This window comes from Nomascus leucogenys, chromosome 5 (assembly GCF_006542625.1).
Source record: "Nomascus leucogenys isolate Asia chromosome 5, Asia_NLE_v1, whole genome shotgun sequence".
Classification (NCBI taxonomy): domain Eukaryota; kingdom Metazoa; phylum Chordata; class Mammalia; order Primates; family Hylobatidae; genus Nomascus; species Nomascus leucogenys.
Genome location: NC_044385.1, coordinates 64,691,355 through 64,698,921, shown reverse-complemented (window position 1 = coordinate 64,698,921; position 7,567 = coordinate 64,691,355).

Below are 7,567 nucleotides of genomic sequence, written 5' to 3'. Positions count from 1 at the left end.
TTTTGTTGTTAGCTGTTTGTTACTGTTCATGAAGATGTTGTCATTGGAAGACTCATAGACATACTGGAATAAGCTTGCTCACAGCTTCAATGTTTACATCTCCATCCAAAAAGCCGAGTCCAAATTCTCTTAGTTCCAACTCCACATTCTCAGATGAACTCATGAGCTCATGAATTCGTAAACTCATATGAACTCTCAATGGTCCAGTGCCCATTGCCAGTCTAGGCAAATCCAAACCACCAGCAAGGCTGATAAAGCTCCCTTTTGAAATCTCTTGAATAAACTCACAGTGTCCTCATAAAAGTTTGGTAGGTGCATTCAATGTTTTGTTGAGATGATTTTATCAAGGTCACATTGCTAAATTGTAGCTCTGGAACCACAGAATCTTTTTTTTTTTTTTTTGGTTTTGTTTTTTTGACTAGCTGCTTCCAGGAATCCATCCTTAATGTGAAAGTTTCTTCCCTTTACTTGTAGACTCTCACACATGTTCATTCTCCTCTATGATTACTTTCAATGCTTTTTTTTTTCCTCCCTATGTCTAGCCCTGGAGCTAAAACTCTTGGCAAAACAAAGACACATTTTCCCATTCCTTGACAATTTTCTTTCACTCTTGCATGTAGCTTCTCATACCTCTGCCAGAGACTGCTTCCCTGGAAGCTCAGCCAAAGCCATGAACATCCTGAAGCAGAGTATCAAGAAGTCATCTAAAAGCAATTCAGTCGTTGATAATGTGATTCCTCAGTTGTGTCCAGATACAACTCAAATGCGCTGGAACCTGTATCAGTCTATGCAAATGAAAATCATTCGGTTTCAGTTAGTTCTCTCAAAACAGGGTAGTTCTCTCAAAACTGAGTATCAAAATGTACAAAGCATCAGCAGTCAGATTGCTAAAAACATGCCACAGTACTTTTATACTACAGGATTTGCCCTAATATGCAAAGTTGCTGGCTGGCTGGAATTTCTTTTAAATTCCAATCTGAACAGTGAACATATATATACAGAAAACAATTTACTTCCTGGGATTAAAGGCTTTGGAGGGGTGTGGAAGGGTCATTTTCCCCACTGGTTCTTATGCTGTTTCACATGCAGTTTATAGTAAGAGCTAGAGAATCTTCAGATAACAGGAAGACAGAATTATGAAAGATGCATCATGAAACAAATGTTGTTTTGCTTCTATCTGTTTTTAGATTGTCTTTTCACAAATGTTCAGATTTAAAGAAAAGCTCCAAGACTAATAGAAAGAATTATCATATATCCTTTACCCAAATTCTCCAAATGTTAAAGTTAACATATTTCTATATTTGCTATATCATGGTCCCTCCTTCCAGATAGTTAGATCAATATGTGAATATATAGGTAGCTATGTCCATGTTAATCTATATTATCGATCTACTACCTTCTATCATCTATTCATCTATCTATCCATCTATCTAATCATCTATCTATCTCTCTCTTTTGCTTATGAGACTAAGTGGCAAATATAATTCTGTTTTACTCCTGAATACTTAGGAGTGTATTTCCTAAAATTAGGGCATTCATCCTCTTACATAAAAATAGAACACTATTAAAATCCAGAAGTAAGCACTGACAGAAGAGCGTTATCTAACCTGCAGACTTTATTTGAGTTTCATCAACTGTCCCAATATTGTGTGTTATAAGCCAAGGCGATCCCAATGACTGTGTTGCACTTAATTGTCATGTCTCTTTAGCATCTTTCAATATGGAGAATTTCTCAGTCTGTTTTTGACTATTTTGACATTGACTTTTTTAAATTTTATTTTATTTTATTTTAAGTTCTGGGATACGCATGCAGGATGTGCAGGTTTGTTACACAAGTAAATGTGTGCCACGGTGGTTTGCTGCACCTATCAATCCATCACCTAGGTATTAAGCTCCTCATGCATTAGTTATTTATCCTAATGCTCTCCCTTTCTCTGACCCCCCCAGTGTGTGTTGTTCTCCTCCCTGTGTCCATGCGTTCTCCTAGTTCAGCTCCCACTATAAGTGAGAAAATGCGGTGTTTGGTTTTCTGTTCCTGTGTTAGTTTGCTGAGGATAATAGCTTCCATCTCCATGCATGTCCTTGCAAAGGACATGATCTTTTCCTTTTATAGCTGCATAGTATTCCATGGTGTATGTGTACTATATTTTATTTATCCAGGATATTGACATTTTTGATAGATACATTTTTATTTTAAAAAATTTCCCACTTGGAGTTTCTCTGATATTTTCTTGACATTAGACTATGGGTATGAATTTTGGCAGGAATATCACAGACTTGCTGTTAGTTCTTCTCACTGCATTTCATGAAGAGGCACGTTGCAGTGTTGACTTAACCAATATTGGTGATCTTAACTTTGATCACCTTGGTAAGACGGCTTCTGTCAGGTTTAACTTCTGTAAAGTTTCTGTTTCTCCCTTTGCAATTAGTAAGTAATTTGTAAGATGGCACTATGAGACTAGGCAAATATTCTTGTTAAATTTTTACCCCCTAGCTTTTTAAAAAAAGAAATTCATCCAATTTATTTATTTGTTAAGTAGCTATTAGGTACATCAGAAATTATAAACTTAGATACATAGCTAGACAGACAGACAGATGACAGAAGCTAGGTAGAGAGATAACATAGATTAATCTAGACATATCTACCTATACCTTCCTGTGTGTGAAGTGTAGGAAGCAATTAACTAATGGAAGTCTTAGATTTTCCTTTCAAATGTTCTTCACATTTAAAAGAAAAATACTGGCCAAACCAGATTCCCTTTAGAATACAAGGAAGTACAGTCCCTGGAGAATAGACACAATATTTTTGAAAGAAAACAAGTAATCAGTATTTGCCTTAGAAAATGCTAAGTTATATTACAAAGGTACATTAATTATAGCAGTATGGTATTAATATAGAGGTAAGAACAGATTATAAAATTCAGAAACATTAAACTAAAAAGAAGCACTTAGAATATAATAAACATGTCATATCAAATTACTGGAGGAAAGATATGTTGTTTAAAAATAAGAAAGGAAATCAGAATATCAATCTGCACTCCCATGTTTAGTGAAACATTATTTAGAATAGCCAAGATTTGGAAGCAACCTAAAGTATCCTCCAATTGACAAATAAATAAAGACAATGTACACAATGGAGTACTATTTAGCCATAAAAAATATGAGATTCTGTGATTTGCGACAACATGGATGTAAATGGAGTTTATTATGCTGTAAAATAAGCCAGAAACAGAAAGATAAACTTCCCGTGTTCTCATTTATTTGTGTATCTAAAATTAAGACAATTGAAATCATGGAGCTAGAGAGGAGAATGATGTTACCAGAGGCTGGGAAGGGATGACAGGAAAGAGAGAAATAGCAATGTAATGGTAGAAAATATAATCAGATAGAATGAATGTGATCTAGTACTTGATAGCACAACAGGGCACTATGATCAACAATAGTTTATCGTACATTTTAAAATAGTTAGGAAAGCATAATTAAAATGTAACAACCAAAAAAGGTAAAATGCTTGAGTTGATGGATACCCGTTTATCATGATGTGATTATTATGCATTGTATGCTTGCATCAAAATATCTCATATACCCGTAAGTATATACACCTACGATGTACCACAGAAATTAAAATAAAAAATTCAAGTAAAAATAGATTTAGGTCAATATTTTAAATTTTGATTCTTTTTTTAGTGTATAAATACTTTATAATTTCACCAAAATAACTTGTGGATGCTTATACTTGAAAGTATAAATAATGTTCCAAATCTACTGGAGTAAATTTAGAAAGAAATACACACAGACACACATGCATGTGTGCACGTATATATTCCTAGTATTGGAGAAGTTTTAAGATTCACAGTAAAGTAAATTGTGCAAAGGGAAAGACTGATAGACCTAGCTACTTAAAAATGTAATGTTTCTTAATGGTAAGTACAGGCAACAAATTAAAAACCAAAAACTGAAGTAACAAAAGTAATGTATGATTCAGATATGACAGCAAAGGATTAATATTGCTAATATTTAGAACCTTTTAAAAGATCAATAAGGAAATAAAATGACATTTTTAGAAAAATGGGCTAACATATTAATGGACAAAATACAAATGTGCATGTCTGTATCTGCCATGTATTTATTACTTTTATCAAGAGTTTATAATATGAAACTATTAACTATAATTCAGGAAATTAGATGCATGAGTCTAAGCTGGCAACGTGTCTTACTTACTATAACTTTTACAATATTTAATGTTTTAAACATTTCGATGCATTTTTATTATTTAAAAGATTAAGAGATGAAAATATAAAGATTAATATTTTCTAACTAAAACGCTGTGCATGATTTTACCTTATGCTCTCCTTATTAGGAGCTGTGTGATCAATTCCTTATAGAATTTGACATGAGATAAAACAAGGGAAGAAATCTATGCAAACCTGTCTTCCATTTTAAATCTGCTAAAAGTATCCAATCCATGTGAGAGAGAAACCATTCTACCACTACTGGAAACAAAGAGGGGCTTGATAAAGATGTGTATAAAGGCATGGAATGAGAGTAGAGAAAGGGAAATTAGAAGCTCACTTCCCTAGCAGCCACCATTCACCAAACTCAGGTGAGAGTTCCCAGGGGTTTTTCTTAGCTCTGCCTGCATTCACACAGTTTCCTTGTTTCCCTTTTCATTAACGTTTTCCGAATTAGATTAGACTCTATAAAGAAAGATAAGCAAAACATACCAGAAGGAAGAAATTCTAAAATTTAACTCCATGAAACTTTTTTAAAATTTTTGATCTGGATACAGAAATTTAAATTCAAATATATAAGTTAACCATTAGCAGACAAAATCTAGGATTTATATCTTTCAATTGAATAAGGAGGTGAGGGTAAGACATGATTGATAAAACTAGAAATAAAGAAAAAAATGCAAGGAAAAAACATAACAGAGAAAATAGAAAAAGACAGAAAAAAAAACCCTTACATATGAGTACTTCATAATACTATGAGGAAACTGATGTGTGTGTGTGTGTGTGTGTGTGTCTGTGTGTATGAAAGGATCTTGTAAAAATCTAGCTCAATCACTTTTATAAATATAGATGTAAAAACATGAAATAAAATATTACCAAATCTAATCCAGCAAGTCATGATCAATTACAGTGTCATAAGGGAATGCAATTTCTTCTAAAAGCATGAAATTGATTAATGTAATTCATAATGTTAATGTATTAAAGTAGAAAAAGACACATAAACTGGATCAGTATTTCTCAGCAGGGACACTGATTGCAGTTGAACATGATATTGCTATGCATGGAAGTACCATTGGTATTTCTGCTACTTTCCAGTAAATTCCTGTAATAGTCAACAGTTACTGGAACAATCAAAAACACTGCTTCCCTCTTTCACACCACATTCAAATGCTTTCTGTGGGAGACTAATATTACATCTGGTTGAACATTGTAAGTCCAGCCAGATAGAAGCTGAAAAGCTTTTGTAAGATCTAATATCTATACTTTTTTTCAAGTATTGATAAACCAGGAACTGTTCAGTTTGTCTATGGGAGAACAATAGCAAGTATCGTTTTACAACATGAAATGGTGAAAATGTGCTGCACTGAAGTCAGAAAGAAGAAAAAGAAGACTGATTTGACAACTAATATTCAACATTGTTGGAAATTCATGTCTATGTGAGTATAAGTATTGGGAAAAAAGTAAAACAAATGTGAACGATAGTGGATGTGATTGTCTCCCTGGCAAATCAAAGAGACATATACGAATTAAAAATAAATAATCATGTGTGTGTGTGCAAGCGTGTGTGTGTGTGATCTAAGCAGTGAACGAAGCCAATAGAATACATAGATAGATACATAAGGTTGTCTATACATCAGCAGTGAATAATTTAAAATAGAAAAAAAAGGAAAGCCCCAAATACAGTAGCAAGATACGAATACATTTAATATGAAAAAGCAAACAATAGTTTGGAAGACCTGTATGAAGGAAATACTAAACTTTACTCATGGACATAAAGAAAATTGGATTAAATTGAGAAATATTCTGTGTTCTTGGATTCTCTCCCAAATTAATCAACAATTTTAAGCAGAACTGTCAGAGGTAGGAACTTAGTGTGTGGTAAAACTGGCATTTCAATTCATTGGCGATAGGATATATAATTAAATGAAAATTTTTAAGTCAAATTCTTAGTGGATTTTCATTATTTACTTTACGGTTTGACAAAATAATTCTAAATTTTACAAGGAAGTACAGTCCCTGGAGAATAGACACAATATTTTTGAAAGAAAACAAGTAATCAGTATTTGCCTTAGAAAATGCTAAGTTATATTACAAAGGTACATTAATTATAGCAGTATGGTATTAATATAGAGGTAAGAACAGATTATAAAATTCAGAAACATTAAACTAAAAAGAAGCACTTAGAATATAATAAACATGTCATATCAAATTACTGGAGGAAAGATATGTTGTTTAAAAATAAGAAAGGAAATCAGAATATCAATCTGCACTCCCATGTTTAGTGAAACATTATTTAGAATAGCCAAGATTTGGAAGCAACCTAAAGTATCCTCCAATTGACAAATAAATAAAGACAATGTACACAATGGAGTACTATTTAGCCATAAAAAATATGAGATTCTGTGATTTGCGACAACATGGATGTAAATGGAGTTTATTATGCTGTAAAATAAGCCAGAAACAGAAAGATAAACTTCCCGTGTTCTCATTTATTTGTGGTATCTAAAAATTAAGACAATTGAAATCATGGAGCTAGAGAGGAGAATGATGGTTACCAGAGGCTGGGAAGGGGATGACAGGAAAGAGAGAGAAATAGCAATGGTAATGGGTAGAAAAATATAATCAGATAGAATGAATGTGATCTAGTACTTGATAGCACAACAGGGGCACTATGATCAACAATAGTTTATCGTACATTTTAAAATAGTTAGGAAAGCATAATTAAAATGTAACAACCCAAAAAAGGGTAAAATGCTTGAGTTGATGGATACCCCGTTTATCATGATGTGATTATTATGCATTGTATGCTTGCATCAAAATATCTCATATACCCCGTAAGTATATACACCTACGATGTACCACAGAAATTAAAAATAAAAAATTCAAGTAAAAATAGATTTAGGTCAATATTTTAAAATTTTGATTCTTTTGTTTTAGTGTATAAATACTTTATAATTTTCACCAAAATAACTTGTGGGATGCTTATACTTGAAAGTATAAATAATGTTCCAAATCTACTGGAGTAAAATTTAGAAAGGAAATACACACAGACACACATGCATGTGTGCACGTATATATTCCTAGTATTGGAGAAGTTTTAAGATTCACAGTAAAGTAAATTGTGCAAAGGGAAAGACTGATAGACCTAGCTACTTAAAAATGTAATGTTTCTTAATGGTAAGTACAGGCAACAAATTAAAAACCAAAAACTGAAGTAACAAAAGTAATGTATGATTCAGATATGACAGCAAAGGATTAATATTGCTAATATTTAGAACCTTTTAAAAGATCAATAAGGAAATAAAATGACATTTTTAGAAAAATGGGCTAACATA